Source organism: Lygodium microphyllum, chromosome 14, assembly GCF_053477565.2.
Source record: "Lygodium microphyllum isolate KBCC chromosome 14, Lygodium_microphyllum_v1.1.10, whole genome shotgun sequence".
In the NCBI taxonomy this organism is placed as follows: domain Eukaryota; kingdom Viridiplantae; phylum Streptophyta; class Polypodiopsida; order Schizaeales; family Lygodiaceae; genus Lygodium; species Lygodium microphyllum.
The window spans coordinates 44033559-44054870 of record NC_141148.1 but is presented as its reverse complement, the minus strand read 5'-3'; the positions used below and the strand labels follow the sequence as shown (position 1 = coordinate 44054870).

Genomic DNA, 21312 nt, shown 5'->3' with positions numbered 1-21312 from the left:
TCATAACATGTAATTAGAGGATTTTCTAAATATCCCTTCAATGCACATGATATCTAGGCTTTCTTACAATTCTCTCTCTCTCTCTCTCTCTCCCCTTAAGTACCAATCATGCCATCATATAATATCCCTTTTGATATTTAAGGAGCCTCCTCCAGTATTGCTTCATCTTCTATTGTAGGTTATGAAACGTAAGATCTTATTTGTTTTGTTAAATAATTATGGTGCATTGTGGTCCATATCATATGGGTATACTTCTTTGATATACATGCTATATTCAATATATATTTGTGTGTGTGTGTGTGTGTGATCTAATACTATAAGGGATTAGGTCTATAGACTACCTCATAGATACATTTCTTGAACTAAGAAAAAAAGTTATGAGTGCATCCAATATCCTGCATAAGCTTGCATAAGAAGAGTCACTTCTAAATCTACGTGTAATCAATGAAGTATACGTGTGACTTTAACTTTGCTTTTAAACGCTAATTGTTTACAATTTTCACAAAACTTTAAATGTTATATATGTGCTTCGTCTACAAATTTCATGTGATTATAAAGACACTTCTATAGAGAAAAAAAGATCATGGAGCTACTAGAGCAACAATTCTATAACCAACAACTCTATGGATTTGTTTGCCCCTTCTTATGTATTGATTGGGTATTATTTTTACAAGTCAGATCCACATATTACAAAAGACTACATGTAATCACATAGTTGAAGGAAAATACATAACAAGGATTATAAAAGATCCAAAATAAAATAAATTGTATGAAATAAAGTTATTGGGTTATATATTCATAAGAATACAAACTCTTCGAAGCCATATTAAACTGTTCATTGAAAAGATTTTACAAAGTACATGAAGATAGCACTATAAAATGCATGACAAGTTACCACATCTTACTTGCCTCATAAAAAGAAGTTATGATAGAGTCTAAAATTGTATAATAAACCCTAAAACATGTCATAAGATAATTTTAATAGCTATTAATATATAAAGAGGCTTCACCATGACTATCTACACAATGATGATAACCAACAAAAAAAATTGTGACTTCTTTGAACATATTTGCATCTCACTCTTGTATATAATTGAAGAACTACATATGCATAATGGCTTGGGGTAGATCTCTAACATGACCAAATTAACAATATGGATATCTGTGGAATCTTAGAATAATCAAGCCAAAAAAGTTGTGGCCTTAGGTTAAACTCATAACATCTTCATATACGTCCCTAGTCCCTCTTATTGCTCTTACTTTCTTGCAAAAATAAACATATACTGCATATTGTATTATGCCTATTAAGTAATGTTCTAAATTCATTACAAACACATCCATGGATGATCAAGAATGGTCTAGGAACCTAACACCAACAAACCTTTGATTTTGTGTTGCATCAGTGCATATGAAAATTATTAGAATATGGTGTGCATATAATTAATGAGTTTGTAGGCTGTAGGCAATGATACAAAACCAACAAGTACTTCCAAACAAATGCAACAAGATGTCTATACACTCCCATAGCTCACAATATAGTTTTGAACATATTTGAAATAATTTTGAATAACCATCAAAATAAAAATGTACATTAGGTATATATATTACCTATATGTTTAGGCACATCTAGGAAAAAGAACTCAATTTCAACCTTTTTTCAATCTCAAGAACCCTTCAATGGGAAGAAAGACTTCAACTCCCAAGTTTTTTCAATATTCGGAAGCATTCAATTCCCATGTTTCTTCAATTTCCATGTAATATACTTTATCTCCTATGATCAATAAATGTTTGATTTATCAAAAGGCTCTTCTAGCATCCTCAGTTGCTTCTGTAAGAACACTTTGTAAGGCTAAAGAAATGTGGCAAACAACTAGAAGCATTTTCCCTTGTTTTGCAGATTTTTTGGATTGATATCAACTTCCTTTGTTGTTTTGGCTTATTCTCCTCTTCAATTTTATCATTTCGTATCCCTATCTCAAAATCAATACATATAACATTCTTTGCTATGACTTACTTCTTTAGTGATGAGACAAATATAGAAACATTTAATCAATGCATATGAATTATGATACAAACAAGTAGTATATATGATGAAGTCTATATGAATTGGTGCTCTATAGATGAGAAAGGAATAGGCATGCTTAAGTGCATAGCAATTAATTGCTATGATAATGAGAAATTTGCAAACTTAAGTGCTTGAGTACACAAAAAGAGAGTAAACAAGTTGCTATAAATAACCAAAACAAATGTATGCAAACCATATATTCTAAATATATAAAAAAGTGAAGCAAAGCTTAGATGTTTGAGAAGAGAGGTCTCTCCACATCATTAGGTATAAGCTCAAACACCTTGCAACACCTTGGATTAGCTCTCTCTCTCTCTCTCTCTCTCTCTCTCTCTCTCTCTCTCTCTCTCTCTCTCTTGTTTTTCCAAAATTTTCTTTTTTGTTGACTTTTTGAAATGCCTAAGTTCATTGCAAGAGCATTTTAAATTAGTATACATGTAATAGTACATGGAATGGTGCATGTAAATTCTAAATTTTCTTTCACATTTGAAGTCCCATTTATGCGTGGGATTTGACTTTACTTAGGCCCACAAGTGAAACAGTAATGTAGTCACAAATTTTAATGTGCCCACTCATGCATGTATGACTCTCACATTTTTGCTTCCATTCTAGTTTAGTGTGATATGGGACTTATTCTTTGTCTAGAGTGATGATATCAAGATGTGGTTTTCCAATAGATGAACTATGTTAACTTTGCTTAGGATGGTTATACCATATATATGAATTCTTGTTCTCATGGGGATAATAATAAAGAAATTAGGTAATTTATGCTACTAGTTATTATGTGTGAGAATGACATTATCTTCGAAGCCCAATTCTAATTAATGTTTTCATATTGTCTATCTCCATTTCAAATTGGATAGAAATTGATATCACTAACCTCCATGATTTCATTGTGCATAGATCATATATATAATGTGCATTCAAGGCCTATTTATGAACCCTCTTTCTTCACAAATCTCTACATGTTTTCCAAAGTCCTAAAAATCTCCCCTCTCCTTTTGTAAATATATTTTGTAAATTTCTTAAATTTAAGGAAACCTTTTTTTGAACTCATTTGCAATGCAAATACCTTACGGTGTGGCCTCCTCGAGTCATTAAAATATATTGATTAGGTTTAGGGATAATATAAATTCCTTTGACATTCTTAATCCACTCATTGCTTGATAATAGTTGAGTAGGTTTTATCTAGAGTTGCTCTTCCTAATCATAAGAAAGTGGATACGGTTATTCTTAAGAGTAGCATATGGAAGTTAAGTCCCTAAAATGGGCTCATACTAAACCTTTCAAGATTGAAATTTATATTATGAAAATGTGGTTGTTTCTCCCTATTTGCTATACAACACTTCTTACATCTAAGTTAGTGACCTCAAGAGATAGTTTGTCATTCTTTTCAAAATTAGAGGATGAAAATAAGTCCTATATCCTTTTCCAATTCCATCTAGCTCTCGATAGATAACAAGTTGTAATGCATTTGAGCACACCTTTATGACCTAGACAATGACCTATGTTGTGCTCTGAAGCTTGTGAATTCACAACCTATAACATCGTGTATAGTACCTACCAGCTCGGAATCTTGCAAGAGAGTTCACTAAATCCTTTACCAAGTTTTCATATAACTTGGGTGGGTCATCAATACCCGGTTGAACGGTAACTAGTATACAAGGTGCTAATCAAAGCACCCCAATATTTAATAGTAGCTTGCAGCTCACATAATGCATTCTTATGAGAATGAGCATAAAAGTGGATACATCGGCTAGGTCCTACATGCATAGTTTGTCTGAATTTTGAAACCTTACATACATAGCTACATAAATACACACGCGCACATGAATCAGTATTCACATGCAGACGAGCTGGCAGTTAAATTGGCTGTATAATCCCAAGGCGATTTGGCATTTACTACGTGAAGGGCGAGGGTAGGGGAAATAGGAGGCAAGGGGCGATTAAAAAATGGGTCTGTGCATGTGCTGGGGTGCACGTTCAATGAAGAGGGTAGAAAAAAATACACGAGAGAGAGAGAGAGAGAGAGAGGCGTCTTAGTGGCTGGCTGATTCGAGTTCACGATCTTGATGTGGCTACCTACTTTCTATGTGAAAGGGAAGGAGAGGAAGAAATATGAGATAGAGAGAGAGTGTGTGTCTCTGAGAGAGAGAGAGACTAGAGAGAGAGTGTGTGTGTGAGAGAGCGACAGAGAGAGAGTGTGTGTGACAGAGAGAGAGAGAGACAGAGAGAGAAAGAGTGTGTGTGTGTGTATGAGAGAGCGATAGAGAGAGAGAGTGTGTGTGTGTGTGAGCGAGAGAGTGTGTGTGCGTAAACGAGAGAGAGAGCTGCCATCGGCGGAGGTGGTGGCGGAGAAGATATGAACAAGTCAAAAAAATAAAAGGAAGAAATAAAGAGAAAACGGAAGCACTGGCTTTTTTCGCAGCCAAATTTGGCGGCAGCTGATAAATCAAGTGGGAGTTCTTATTATTCCGCCACCCTCCTTCCAAGTGTTTTGTTTTGTCAAGACAGGTCAACATCTCAACTCCTCATCTATTATAGTTGCCTTCACTCTCTCTCTCTCTCTCTCTCTCTCTCTCTCTCTGTGGTTAATCTCTCGTCTGGCTTTCCTCGGATCTCGCTCTTCTTCCTCTCTCTCTCTCTCTCTCTCTCAAGTCAACCTTGGTACGTTACAGCAGATCCCTTATATTGCTCTCTCTCTTAATTTTCCGTCCCTCTTCCTCTTCCGTCGGATCTGCCATCATCCTTTCCAGCAAGAGCAGCAGCAGCAGCATCAGCAGCACCAGGCTTACCCTCCCCCTCTCCCATCATCGTCGTCATATACCATCATCATCATCATCATCATCATCATCATTCGACGGCCCTTGGTCGTTGCCTCATGCTTAGCCTCGATCCGCTAAACTTAAACAGGAACAACCCCCGCCGTCCCTCTCTCCCTTACAAACCGCCGCAAAATCGAGCTTCTTCTCGCTACACGCCAGACTTCTGATCTCCCGCGATAGAATTAACGGTCTGACCGTCTCCAATTTTGCCCTAATGAGCCGTTAATAACACTGTGTATTATCGTCGGCCCCTCTCTCTCTCTGTGCACGCGGAGTACATGTTTGCTCCATAGTTTGCTGCTGCAGGCTGCCATGTACATATCTCTGATGGTACGGCTCACCAAATCTCGAGAAGAAGCAACAGTGGTAAAGTTCTTGTAGATCCAAATGCCACTCAGCGCTGCATACTCCAGACGCTGCTGCTGGAATCCTCTTCTTCTAGAAGCGAAAAGCACTGCGTTGACAGTGAGTAAAAAGTACGTTCTCTCTCTCTCTCTCTCTCTCTGTGGGGGTGTGCGTGTGCGCGCGCGCGCATCAGACCTGCACTTTATATGCATGCAGATGCTTGACAAATGAATTGAAGGGGGACAGTCTTTTGTGTTGATCTTGCAGAACTGTACAGCACTCATAATCACCTCGTGGGAGATCATAACAGATCAAGAAAGCGGGTCCGATGTTTGAATGTCGAAGGAAAGGTAAGGCACTAGGATTCGATTATTCGATAACAAAGGAACCACAGCCATGCGGAAAGAAGTAGAGAGCAAGATCTAATCTGACTAATACCTCTGAGAGAGAGAGAGAGAGAGGGTTGAGTTTGATGACTCTTAAATTGACGCAGGGAAAGTATTGAGAGTGCAAGTGAGACGTCGGCCAGCAGGAGGGTGAAGAGGCCGGCAGCTGCAGTACTGCAAGAAGGAGCTGCAGCGGCGCCAGGGAATCCGGCGCAGGCAAGGGGGCGGCTGCTTGCAAGCAGCGGGATCGTGAGCACAGCTAGTACGGTTAGTACAATCAGTACAGGAAGAGGAGGGCTAGTAGGAGGACGAGGATCAGGGCGGCCGGGCATGCTGGGGGTGGTTCACATGATGGGGCCCGGGGGACCCATGATGATGCAGCAGCAGGCGCCGCCACAAATGCAGCACCAGCCCAATACGTCCACTCCCTGCGCCGCCTGCAAGCTCCTGAGGCGGCGATGCGCCCAGGAATGCCCCTTCGCCCCCTACTTCTCCCCCCACGAGCCCCAGCGATTCGCCAGCGTCCACAAGATCTACGGCGCCAGTAACGTCTCCAAAATGCTCATGGTACGCTTCATCTATCCATCCCCCACCTCTCTCTCTCTCTCTCTCAATGATGCTTCCTACAACGGAACTTGTTGGCATAGATAGTGGTTAGAACAACTCCTCTAATTTAGTTCCAATGTCTTAATCGAAATTTGAAGGTTGCAGCACCCATCGAAGGTGTTATCTACCCTTGGATCTCATAAGGGCAAAGCTGTTAACTACAAACTTAAAAAACAAAAGGACTATCCCAAAGCTTGTAAGACTATTTCCAATTAGAAGTACCGCACTCCAATAATCTTAATGGTGGATGTGAGGTGGAGTCCTAAGACACTCTTCAAATTTTAGGGGTTCGGCCCCATCAATCTGCATCTTGTTCGAAGAGCCCGTCCACAATGTCATAATCTCAAAAGACTAATTGTCTTCTAAACATTCATCAACTTTCTTTTTATAGGACTCCCCCCACAATGCCTCAAGTCCAAACGCTAATTATTCATCACCTCCCTTTTCATAGGGCTCCTCGGACAATGCCTCAAGTCTAAACTCTAATTATAGTCAAATGCATGTAGCAGGCCAATGGACTTACATTGAATCCATTTTCTCTTATGATCCACATGCAATGCCCTCATTTCGAAGGGTAATTGATTTTGAATGCATCAATTCTCTTAGCCCCATTCTAAACTTCATACACCATTACTACTATTCCTAGTAAACCATTAACAAGCCATGTTGAACCATGCCAATTGGCCACGACATGCCTTTTATTCAACTAGTTTTGCTCCTAATTTGTGGTTAGTTTCCAATTAAGTCGGCTCAACTTCCTCATAATCGTTATTGCTACTTATTTGCATAGGAAAAGTTCAAAACATTGAAGCATAACCCAAAATATCAATGTTTAAGATATTTTGTTAACAAAATTGCTTAGCATTTTCCTTGCATTTTGTAATCATGACTGGCAATGATCATTATAAAGACAAAAGTACACAACATAAAATCCCATGGTAGTCATGGAAAGGAAGAAAAAGGATATGGGTTAACAAGTCCATTATATTATATGGGCATCCCTAGTTGAGTGAAGATGCTACATTTCCAAGTATATAAGAAGATATTACACATTCTATTCATTGCTTTGAATCACCAAGTTATAATCTCTTCCATTTATTGTTGATAATGCTAAAAAAATCTATCAAAATTATTTGGATGAGGGCTCGATGAGGGTCTAAGATTTAGTAGTGGGATGAATCTCATGTGCTACTAATCTAATATTTGAATGGTCATATGTCTTTGGAGGTTCGCATGACTATAAGAAGGTCCTTTGTTTATTTCCCATCATACTATGTCCTAGTTAACTATCATCTCTCCTTGCATGCACTAAATTTTCATGGATTGCTTGTAGACCTCCTTGATGCTATGAAAATTTCATAACAAATGTCTCTAGGTCTCCTTGGTTGCACTACATCTTCAACTAGCTATTGGAGGTGTACCAAAATCTATGGTCTATGACCACGTTTCTATGTGTAGAAGACAAAAGGAAAGTGATATCTCACTTAGATTGAAGTGATAGTACTAGGCTATGTATTGTGTAAAATGATCAAATCCTAGAATTTTGATGGCTATTACCAATAGCAACACATACTAAAAGAAGAGAGACTTGTCCAATAGGCAAGTTTCTTCCATTGATCTAGTACTTTGTGGATTGATTGCATTATGAAATGACATCCTCTAAGTCTCAGCTTGCAATCTTTCTCCATGAGTGAGCGAGGCTAGTGAAGATGAAGCACTCTCCAACACTAAGGGAAATCCCCAATCAAAATATACACTAAGGAAGGTGAGATCTTTGCCCTATTGTGCGCCTAGTTTCTAAATTGACCTAATAATTGCTAAAGAGAAGAGCCATCTCAACCTCTTGTTCATAGTTGTAGGGGTTTTCTTGATAAGCATGCAGAGGATTAAACGTATCCCTAGTCTCTTTTTATATAACTAGAAACCGAGCCTCAATGCTCTTGCCCAAGTCTTTAGCTTTGTTGATGTTGATCTGATTCTCAATTATCCTTAGGGTTAAAAAAAATAAGGGATCCATTTGATATCTTGTTTGTAAATAGGCAATTGAAGGTTTATTGATAAAAGGCTAAGATATTACAAAATGGGGGGAAATTTAGTGAAGAAACCCAATGGTCAAAAGATGTATTTTTTGAGTTTTTAATTCCAAAAAGTTAACCCTACCATGCCAAAACTCCAAAAAGTAGTCATTGGTCTAAAATTAGACCCCAATTATTACCTTATCTACCGAGGACTCTCTTGATAATGGGCCTAATTAGCAAATCTTTTCTCCAATTACCCAAGTCAATAATTCCAGGCTCACCACTAAAGTTTCATGAATGGTAAACATCCAATCTACCTTCACTCTAGCTAGGGCCACTTCCCACTAACTCAAATGAAGAAGGCACTTCACTTGCCCAATGCAAAAATTAATAATGTAATCAATGTACCACATGTATTCTAAAAGAACATGTTTTTCTTGGTTTTTCCACTAGTAATCTTCCTACAAAGGAAGAGTTTTAAAAGCTTGGGAATCCTATTATTTTGTGTCACATATGTGATATCTACATGACCCCTCCAATTAATGGGGGCATATAAAGCTAAGAAAAATATATCCATTAGTTGCAACCAGATACTTTGAAATAATTTCCTTCATTGGCATTTGAATGAAAAGTACTCATATCATCACACTTCACATCCAAAAGCTCATCATTTTTTAGAGACTAGACTAGCCAATATATTGGTTCCCCAATATCTATCCATGTATTCGTGTCCATGTATCTTTGAAACAATAACTCACATACCATCCTATGAAGAAGAATAGAAAGGGGGATCAAGGAAACTCATTCTAACTAATCTTTATATCCTAAATCTCTCACCATTAGTACCATTTTGAGCCACTTTTAAGCATGTGGTTGTGAGCCTCATTGTAAGATAAAGGGTAAAGTGTCTTAACTTCTAAGGCGCACTACCCCAAGCTACCCATCGTTATCATTAGACCCTCTAAGAATGTGTAGGACATTACTTGGGTAAGTTACTCATGAATATATGTGTGCATCACGTGGGTTCAAAATAAGGTATTTTTAAAATACTATTTTTATACATTGTTTATATACAGAAGGGTGTAATATAAAGGGGTTATTTATAAATTGAATAGAAAAAGGCTATGTTTTATTTAGGAAAAAATAGAAGATAAGGATATTTATAAATAGACCTTGAACACACGTGATGTAGATGATATATATATAGTAACTTCCCTGAGAGACATTATTACCTACTTAGAGAATGGAGGAGCTACTTATGAACCATCATGGAGAACAAGCTTAATTTTCAATTTGATATTGGGTTAGTACTAGTGAGTATTTGTTTTGAACAAGTTGGCAGTAATACTAATCATTTTTTATCTCAAAGACCCAATAAGAATATTTGCATTCCACATAATCAAAACTAGATAAGTTGTTTTTAGCAATACTTATATTGCATTCTCCATAGTCAAAACTAAAATGTGATGTTCAGAAATTTCAATAAATCTTGTTCCTTACGAGTTGCAATCTCAACTTTCCAAAGACAAGGATGTAATCTTTAACTCCCTTCACTTTCTTATCAATTGATGCTATGTTGTTTTAACATTGTGAGAACTTACTAATAGATAACTTGGCTTACATTAAGGATGTTCAATTTACTCGATGCTTTAATAAATGTATATATATAAGATTTCTAGTTTTGAATGGGAAGAACCATTTGATACTAATAGAGTGATTTGATTTGGAAAATTGTACATAAAGAGTATTTTAACCTTAAAATATGTGTATGTAATGGGTTTCATTAAAACCTCTCTAATGTGAGGCCTTTTAGAAAAGATATTTTTCTAAATCCTATCTTGATTGTTTCCTATTAATCTCCTTCAAAATTTCATTTGAAAAGTGTTAATTTATGCAAAACTAGTGAAAATGAAGGCCATTCTAGCAATGGGTTGAGTAATAGATGTGAAAATTAAAAGCACAAAATCTTAGATGATGCATTTACATCACAAGTAGAAGATGATGAGAACTAGGGCAGCCTTTGATATGCTTGTCAACATTAAAAACCCATGCCCCTTAAATTTTGAAATCATTTCACTTTGGCCATGGGGCAACAATGGTGTGTCGATGTTAGCAAGAACATCAAAAGCTACCCATGGTTCTTCTTCTTCTTCTTCTTCTTCTTCTTCTTCTTCTTCTTCTTCTTCTTCTTCTCCTCTGCACTTCATCTTTTGAAATCTCCTCTCATTGGATGTTTTCTTATCATCCACATATGCAAGTAATAATGATGGGTGCATGAAACCTTAGCTTTAGAAATGAATATATAATAGGAAGAGAAACATGGACATTGATGTCTAACAAAAGCATGATAATAAAAAGGTTCTATATTGATTAATCAATTGCTAAGTTGTTGGGTCAAGCCTACAAGCATTTGAGACAAGGTTTTAATGCATATTATTGTAGTCTACTAACTAGTTATTCTTGATAGACTTGGTGTGCACAACCAAATTCAAGTTTTAAACATTGTTCATGATTTTTAGCTAGTCATGGGGATGCTTAAAACATTCACTCAAATCTAGAAAACTTGTACGCATGAGATACAAGCATGGGTTTCCCGATACAAGTCAGAGACTTTGTATATACCATTCCAACAACTATAAATTGGCCTACAAGCATATGGGTCATGTGCAATGAAACTTATTGATTATGCCTACAAGCATGTGGCATAAGTTTTCAAGTCTCAAGAGTGACCTTCAAGAGTTTGTAGCAAGGATAACACACCAAAATAAGAGAATGCATAATGTGACAAGGTTAAATCTCAAACCCAAAGACAACCTTAACAACTACTTAACAAATATTCAAGCCATTGGTATGGGCTTGCTCATGTTGTAGAGGCATGACCTATAAGTGTCCATCTACAAATATTAGATTGTTGAATTTAAGCAACTTGTAGACATTACCTATATAAGCATGCCATGCCTATAAGGAGGGGAGTTTTCCTACAACTTATGGATGCCTTGTGTAGACATAGGCTATAGCATGTGGGTCTTTTCACACTTCATTGATGGCATGAAAATCTGAAAGAGTGACCCACAAGTGTGCATGTTGTAAGAAATTAATAGACTTTTCCTCTATCTTATGGGTACCTTGTCAATCCACTGATTACAATGTATCATATCTTGTGTGTATATGGAGTACCAAGTAGCTTGTGGGCTTAGGTAAGTTACTCATGAATACATGTGTGCATCACATGGGTTCAAAATAAACTATTTTTAAGATACCATTTTTAATGCATTTTTTATATATAGAAGGGTATATAATAAAGGGGTTATTTACAAATTGAATATAAAAGGGTTATGTTTTATTCAAGAAAAATTCATAGATAAGGATATTTATAAATAAGCCTTGAATACACGTTATGTAAAGGATATAGATATAGTAACTTCCTCTAGCTTGTGAGCCTACTTTATCTTAGGTCGAGTAGGCTTATGATATTATACCATAAGCTAGATGCCCTAGCTCAGTAGAGAGATGGTGAAACTTCAAGAACAAACTAGACTTTGAGAGAGTCATCAAAAGAACATCAAGTGAAAGAGCATTTATTTGCAAAGATTTCTATTTGGGATTTAACACAAGATATGAAAATACAAGTTATACGCATTTGGATCTAGAGAATCATATGTAGTGGGAAAGCACAATAATGCGATTTAGCTTGTTAACATATACTTAGATGAGATGAATCATGTGGCAAACATAAAGCAATTTACTCAAACTTGCACAAGACTAATTGATAAGGTAAGTAAAGGAAATAAATAATTTATAAGAAAACTAGAAAAATGTGCCTAAAATTTTTGGAAGAATTGGAGCCAATTGGAATCTTCTAGCTCATGGCAAGGCACATTGGTTGCTCCGTGTAAGTTATAAGTGCAAAAAATGAGATATGGTAACAAGGTGGTCTGTCGTGATGATAATGTTGAGGAATCATTATTTTAATACTAGCTATAATACATCTTGAATTTTTATGTGCTAAAATAGTATGCATAAGAATGAGTTTAAAGGTGGAGGGATCAAATTGAAGATACTAGATACTTTGCTCAATGGATGGTTGAGGTCTAAGAATGGTGTGGGCTCAAGGTTGCACCTTATATGAGAGTAGCATATAGGAAGGATAGGCTTCAAAAACTAGAAATTGCAAGACTATGTGGCAATGTTTTTGAGAAGTTTTCATGCATATTGTTTGTCAACTACTCTTAACATAAGAGCAATGATCAAATCCTTAATATTTGGGTTTGTTATAATGGGACTACCACCACCGCAAATTCACACACTCATGCATCCTTGAATGGCCTTAAATGTCCACAAACCTAAATTATCAAGTCATGAGAAATAGATAACTAACTTTTGAACAAGAAAAATACATTTAATGCAATATACCATATTGGAGGTAGTATTATAGGAAACTACTTTTGGTTGTCTTACCATGCTTTTATCCATGGTCCTATTTAAAAGTCAATAATAAGTAAGGATTATTTTGCATATAGCCATTGAACATATATATAAAAATAGGATATTCATTTGATACCGCCTTGAGGTTGAGGATCTAATAGATTCAATGTCATCCAAGAGTAAATTAGACATCAATTGATTAAGGTGTATAGAAATCTAGGGACTCAACCAAAGGTTTTTTAATTAACAAATTTGGGAGATTTACAGTATGCATATGTGAAGTGTTGGAATTAAATGCTTTTATGCATTCAATTGACAAAAAAAATTCCACTTGGCCTAATGCCTTAAATGTGTTTATGTATTGGGGTAGCACAAATGCAGTGACTTCAATGCATTAAATCATGAAGGGACTAGAATTCTTCTACCATATCACCTCACAATAGAAGGCAATTAACACATTGAAGATTTCATTTGAATTTAATGTACACTACAAGGAAATAGGTGTGTTGAGGGGTAAATAGATGTGCTTTATGAACTATAGAAAAACATTTTTAGTGTATTTATAAGCACCTTGTATGTCCATCTAAAGAATCACCTCTCAAATTGCGTTAATTTTGCAAGTGGTTAATGTGCAAAGAAAAACCTTATAGAAACATTATTTTCTACCATAAAAAAATCAAGGAGTTACTAGCTTGGGAGGTCACCTCAAGAAAGATCATTATACCATGTGTGATCAACATAAGGGTTATTTTATTGGTAAAATGTATAGGATTAAATTTATAGAAGGGAAATTTAATTACAATTTGGAAAAAAAAATGTAAGCCTCTTAAAGGCAAAGGAGTCATTTTATTAACTTACATCATGTAAGGAAAGGATATTTTCTGATACCCCTTGAGGGCACATGATATAGAGGGTTTATATATATAATGACCCCCCCTCCCCCTGCACCCACCAGAGGTTGTTGGTTACACAATTGAATGCGAAGCTCCATATTGAGTTGCAATCATGCAACCAATAGCTCGTTGGTCTTTTTGCTATGAACATTTCCACTATCACAAAAGGAATATAACAAAAAAATTAAATTTAAGTGCTTAATAAAAAGACTTGATCTAAAGATTAATTTTAAAACTTATATTGCTAAAACTTGGTTGGATAACTGAAGATATACATAGATTAGGGCACCATGCAATTACTAAATGAATAGAGGTTAGATTTAAATTAGAAATAAGAGGGGAGCTACATTTTAATTAAAAATTAATGGCTAGTTTAGTGCAACATGGACTTACAAAGTTACATTATCAAGGATATATGCGTGTGCATTATGAAGGACTGAAGGGAGAGACATGATCATAAGCATGTAGATGCACATGAGGTTTGCTATTTACAAAGTGCATATAAAAAAGGATCATGAGAATACCCTCATCATGAGGAGGTACGTGTAATGTGAGGTACTATAAGGGCAACCTACTTGATATTGAAGTTTCTTTCTTGTGTGTTGCTCTTATCATTCTAGATTAAAAAATCTAGCCCTATTTACAAATTGGATGTGAATTAATCCTAAAACTATATTAAACGAATCCTCTATAGTCACCCAAAATAGTAGGCAAGCAGAGTAACATTAACAATTCTAAATTTATTTGTAAGTTTGTTTATCAATAGGACTACTATAATTTAGTTATGTTATTAAACATGCTTGTGACAATGATACTAGAGAATACTGTACATAGAGACCTACAATAATACTAACATTATGAAATACCTGGAATAACACCATAGGAAGATTTATTGAACATGTCATGGGCAATTAAAGAATTTGAAGCAATAAAAGCTATCTAACTTAGTGGTCGCTACATGTAAATCTTAAATATATGTAGGCATGTCAATATGCTTCATAAAAAATACTACTTATTGTAAGTAGGACAAACTTATAATTATTTCTCACTAGCACATCAAATTCACCAAGTCTTATTAGCAAGCTTAGATTTTTCTAAGCTTAACTTGAACCAATCAAAAAGTAGTGACACGATTAGTTTCATAGGAGACTAAATCCATGTAATAAAGACTCTATAATAACAACACTACAAAATACACCTTCTAATATTTATAGCCTTGATAGATTTATGAGCATAGTTATCAATGTAGGTAATTGTATTTTGTTCATGCTATTAAATACGCCTATAAACTCAATGTTGTACATTGCTCTATATAGAGCACTATAGCAATATTAACAATGCCAGAATACAAAAGAAGTGAAAGATTAGTAGTGTAACTATGAAATATCCATAGATTTTAGCAAGGAAGAAGGGGACAAGAAAAATACATTTCCTTGAGCTTGGTTGTGTTTTTTCTTCTCTTCAATGATACTTTCTCTTTGTAGCAACACATGATGGACATTTATTGTCATTTTTATTCTTGAGAAGAAGAAGCAAAAAAGGATTTGGGTTTTTTGTTCTCAATAAGAAGAAGAACATGATGATGATGATGATGAAGAAATCTTACCTTGTCCTTGAGGATTTAGAAGAAAATGTGAAAAATGGTTCTTGTCTTAAGAAAGAAGACTCCCATAGCCAAAAGTTTGAAGGCCACTAGATAGATACCTCAAAGAACATAAGATATTATGCTTTCTTTGGGGGGTGGGGGAGGGTACCCATCCTTCATAAGAATATATATGCGTATTAGGTATGCTCAAAATGACAAAAACTTTAATTTGTAAAATTTAAAAAAGTGTTGCAAAAGGGGGTGACTTTAAAGATTTTGAAAAAGGTTACTTATAGTTTAAGAAAAGTGGTATATTTGATCAATGAGAAACTCATTTATATGGGATTTTATGAATAGACCTATAATGCATGTGACATAGGGTTTATACATAGTGAAGTCCCTAGGCATAACACAATCCCCAAGATCTCCTAACCTAGAAGCCATAACCTCTCATACATAATAAACTACCTCTCATGTTCCATCTACAAGTTTTTAGTCCTAGACTTGGTCTATTTCCATCCATACCAACATATGAAGCTTTTTTTAAAAAAGAATTTAGAATGAAAAGAGTTAATGTTGGTTTAAGTGATTATAAGGTGATAAACTATACTCATGCCTCAAAGGTGGCCCAATCAAAAAGGCCCACTATATTATGCAAATCTCAAATCTATTTTCAAGGTCCTTTAGTTTTTTATCAAAGAAAGCCATGGATGCCACTACATTAGATTAGGCCTACCAACAATATCAAGTAATGTTGGAACATTTGGATAGAATCTAGTGTGATATCCATGCCATATGGGCCCAAAGTATTTCTTTAATACCATTATCTCAAAGTAGGCTTATTAGTTCGACCAAATGGTATTAGGGTATACTTCACTAGTAGTATGATCTTTGTAGGACCTCTCAACAAGTCCACTACTATGTACCATATGCATTGAATATGTGTTTATTGGAAACTTCTTACACTTGCATATTCTCCTCAATCAATGACCATGTTTTCTTTGAAGACTTACATGTCTTCTTCAAAATTTATGTGAAAATATCACTTGTTAATTTGGGTATATACATTTTCCTTAAAAATTGGAATTAAAAAATACATCGATGAATTTGTGTGCTACAGTTACATACATTAAGGTGAGCCAGCCCTCTGGTAGTACCCCTATAGATATCCCTTGTCTTTGCATTTTTTGCAATACTCTCTTAGATTGATTGCCTAGAAGTCTATATTCTACTTCCTGAATGACTATGGGTGGTAATAATGATTGGATCATATAATGATTCAACACTTGAATCTCATGTTAGTGCATTGCCACTAGCATTTGATTCCTAGCTCATCATGATGCACATCTAAGAACTCAACCCCACCTACATACATTGCTTATATTAAGGCCCACATCTTTTCTAGATGGGATTGTCTTGTAAGTGTCATCAAACAACATGAGAATAGTGATGGTACTACTCATGGGATACATAGTATATGCTTGCTAGAGCATGACCTCATGATCCATATAATTCCAACCATGCATCCCCAAGCATCTTTGTTATCCACCCTACCTTATCCATTATAAAGTTATGTATAATCACTCAAAGTAGTGGGAGGTCTTGAAAGGGTTTGTCTGTAGTCTACATGGATTTCCATGAACCAACAACTTCACATGCTAGAATTTAAGATCCTTGTCCATGAATTAGTCAACTTAAAATTCAAAAGCTTGTTTTTCATCATAATAAGGCTAGGATGATTTTAAGTTAGTAAACTTAATTAGGCATGATGGAAGCTTTTTGAATGGGTTGTTTCCACTCTTCATAAGAATCCTATAAATCACACATATGATGCACCATAAATATCAATAGTTCTTTTGTTGTGTAGTGTATCTTATTTAATACTTTCCCAAGCATATATGAGGCATCTACTATATCCTTTGTGTGGAGTAACTTAGGAGTCATAATTGAGATGTCTAAATAATCCCTCAACAACAAAATATGTAATAAATAATAGACTTATTTTTCTCAATGATTTGAAATCATTCACTAGCTAGATGAACATAGCCAATGACCATGATAATAGATCTTGTAATAGTGAATCATGTCTTGTCTAGACCTACGTCAATTGTGTGAGATAATAAAGTTCTCATCTTGCACCTTTGGATGTCTTCAAAAAATAATAACACTGCTTTTACAATCAAATCTACAACTAAAATAATAGAATTGCAAGTGCATAAGGGAAGTAAAATTTGCTCTTCTCATATTGGAAAAATATGTACTCAATCCAAGATCCCTCACAGCTCCTCCTTTTATTTATAAAGGTTAATCTATTGCTAATTTCTTCAGAAATGGTAAATGCTAGCTTTGGGCAAGAAATGGGATTCTAAGTACACATTTCCAATGCATTTTTCCTATTGTGAAGAAAATGATCTCCTCCCCAAACCCTAGGTGGTGAGTGTTGGAGATTGAGGGTGGAAACTTGAGAGTTCATTTCCCATGTTTTGAGGCAATGGTGAGATGGCTAAAGTCTCCATGGAAATGACACCAAACAACTTAGTAGGAGAAAACACCTAGTAATAAAGAGGGAAGAGCTCAAAAAAAGGGAGGCTACATTATTAGCAAAACCCTTTGGCAATCACAACTATTTTAGCTTTTCCTCCATAAAGAAAGTCGATTTTCATGAAAAGACCTAGCAAAAAAACACATATTACCAAATCCTTCAATAAGACAACTAAAATTGGAGACTCCCAAAAATCCAAACTAGTAAGTAGATGCATTCTTAAGTGACTCAGATATGAAAAAATTTAGATAAATCTCAAATTCACACGCTAAATCAAGTGTGTGACTTGATTTTTAGAATTAATCGACACTAACTTCTCCGTATGATTTTTAGGATTATTAGATTACAATCTTACTTCTATCATTTAGCCTAAAAGACTAAACACAGTTGGAGTTTCCTTGGCTAGAAACAAATGTACATAGATCCTCTAACATTAAACTAAACAAGACTTTCTAACAAAAAGTCTTGCGAAAACTACTCAATGGTAACTTATTAAGTATCAAGATCTAATAATAAACATAACATACAAGATGCAAGGGTGATTCCTTGAGCAAGGCACATTCATAGCCCATCATGTTAAGGAGTGTAATCCAACTCTTACACAAGCTCAATGGAAACATTGCCTCATTGGAGTTATCTTTCAACAAGTTGATTTTTAGATAACATTTATCTCTCTGGGGGTTCACTCTATATATATCCTCTATATCACATGTGTTCAAAGCCTATTTATAAATATCCTTATCTATGAATTTTTCTTCAATAAAATACAACCCCTTTTTATTAAATCTATAAGTCAACCCTTTAAATGACACCTTTTGTATGTAAAAAATGGTGTTTTAAAAATGCCTTATTTTGAACTCACATGATATGTGTGTGTGTGTGTGTGTGTGTGTGTGTGTGTGTGTGTGTGTGTGTGTGTGTGCAATAATCTACATGTGCCAAAGGAGGTCATTGCATGTACAACTAATAACCAAAAAGTGTAATGTAGAAAAAAAACATTTTAGATCTACTTCACATTGCATTCCCATCCTATATCTATGCCATAAATGGGAAATATCCTTTCAATGTACAATTTCTTAAGGTTGTGAAAGACATGTTGTGGGACATGTTGTCTTACTATGACACTTACAAGTCTATTGTTGATTGTTATTCCATGTGGGTACATGCACTCACACTTGTTAATGATATTGTGTACATCACTACATATTTTGTGTATCTAGTAGATGCTACGTACAAAATGTGAAGCTAATTAATCTTTTGGAGACATAAACACTAGTATGCCTAAGTGCAATACCTAGGATGAATTGATCTATTTGGTATTTTGTGATATTAGGAAGTGAATTCATAGGCAATGGTATGCAATACATTTTTCTCATACTAATTTTCAACTCCAAGACTTGGAACATCTTGAGCTTTTGGAAGGGAGGCACCCCATAGTACTTAATTGGCATATCTTGGTAGGGATGAGGACCATAAGCATTCAAGGGTATCGTTGCCTAATCTGCTGATACTACTACTACAAGGGTATGTTAATCACATAGAGTTTCTTAGAGTGGCAAATCACTAGAACTTCCCTAGACACACGAAAAGTGAGTGATTCATCATGTGGATGATATGGACTGGTGTTGTACACGCGACGATGCCATATAGTAGTACTGAATATATGAATGGCAGGTATTAAGCATATTAAATTGTTTCATAATGTACGCAGATACACGCAGCAATGCCAAGTGGCACCATGCGTGTTGTCCTATGGCAAATTAAGCTGGTTCAAGATACATGTTGTAAATCCTAAGCAGCGGTAATGAATAGTAGCATGTGCTGTATTGCAGTGTATCAAGCTAATTGAGAGATATGTAATAATATGCTGCTTAAACATTGTGGTGCATTAAGGTGATTTAGGGATGCAAGTAGATCGCGATTCGCATGCAGCAAAGGTTGATTGGCAGCTTGTGTGCTGTACTGTAGTTCATTAACCTGGTTGACATAGCTATGTAATGACATCATGTTCATGCGGTGCATTAAGCTGAATCAGATTTGTAAGCAAATCATACATAAATAGCTAATGACGAAGTCGAAAATGGCAGCATGTGTACCCATGTGCAATAAGAGACGTCTGTAAATGACATGCAGGAATATAAAAACATATGGGCGTTTCATGCAGTAATGGCAGCATGTGAGCTAGCTAAAAAGAGTGTTTATGTAGAAGAGCAAATATGAAGCCGGATGAAGGGATGATGGATAGAGTGTGTGTGTGTGTGTGTGTGTGCAGGAAGTGCCAGAGAGCCAGAGAGCGGACGCGGCGAACAGCCTGGTGTATGAGGCGAATGCGAGGATAAGGGACCCCGTGTACGGGTGCATGGGGGTGATATCGACGCTGCAGCAGCAGGCGCAGGCGCTGCAGGCGGAGCTCAGCGTGGTCAGGGCCGAGGTCATGCGCTACCGGGCAGCCGCCGCCGCTGCCGCCGCCCACCACGCGGAGACCGCCGGCATCGTCCACGTGCTGGCCCCTCCTCCTTACCCCGATCACCCCCACCACCACCCTGTCCATCAACGGCCAGGCGGCTCCGATCACCCCGGCCACGGCCCCTTCGCTGCATCGCAGCCGTCCACGTCACAGCAGCAGCCGCCGTCTCCCCCCGACACCAAGGACCGATTCTGGTCGTGATACGCTGGCCAGGATCGTCATCGTCAACTTCTGCTGCTGCTCCAGCTGGCTGGCGCTGCCACCTCAGCAAACATGACCGTATCGCTACAGACCACGCCATCCATGATCGATTGTTGATTAGTTAGCCTAGTCTTGTAGTCACCACCTCGCCACTGTCGATTGTTGATTATTTAATGTAATCGTCTGCTACTCGATCGCCACGACGTCACCGTTATCGATTGTTGATTAGTTAACCTAATCTTTATCTTTCCGGCTAACAACACTGTGTTGATCCAGCCAGCATAGGGTCCGTGCCCACTCGGGATTCCAACTTCCCTCTCTCTTTCCCGGATCGCTTACCCTGTGCTGCCTGGCGTCGCCCTGTTTTCCCAGCTCTTTTCCTTCATCGCTCCCTACGACTTGCAGGTCTCCTCTGATCTTCATTGAGTCATTCACATCACAATAATCCTAGAAATTTGATATTCCTAGATAGCCGGTCATTCATAACTCACCCTCATGACAAGAAGGTCTTCGAGCCATCAGATTCATATAGACTTTGAGTTCTGATGCGAAATACGATGTGACGACTTCTCAGAGTTTCACTTGAAGATTGCTGGATATGCCAGACTCTGGATGGCTCTCCGTTCCTTGGCGAGAATTCATCTTCTTGTACCTTTCCCCTATCCAATAAAAATTCCAACGCTCGGATCCAAGCAGAGATTTGAGGGATTGAGTTCAATCAGTGCAATATCTTTCCTCCCATGTCTGCTTTCTCAAATTTTGGACATATAATTAGTATGTGTACGATGTCGAACTTGTGAAGCCTGATTTATGAACATTTGTAAATTAATTGATTCCAAGGTTGAGTAAAACTTTGTTGTAAACCTTGTAGTCCTACATGGTGACTTCTCTTTCTCCACAGATTTTGACATAACGTTTTTGGAAATAAAATTTCAAGGTTGACAAAGTTGTAAC

General features: G+C 36.6%; 1 pseudogene across 1 annotated transcript; it reads left to right on the top strand.

The window, feature by feature from the left end:
- Nucleotides 1-4572: 4572 nt before the first annotated feature.
- On the top strand, nt 4573-21302 carry LOC148025550 (uncharacterized; annotated as a pseudogene). The gene is made up of 4 exons (XR_015693119.1): nt 4573-5366; nt 5503-5585; nt 5729-6188; nt 19963-21302. The product of XR_015693119.1 is annotated as an uncharacterized LOC148025550 (transcript).
- Nucleotides 21303-21312: the final 10 nt, after the last annotated feature.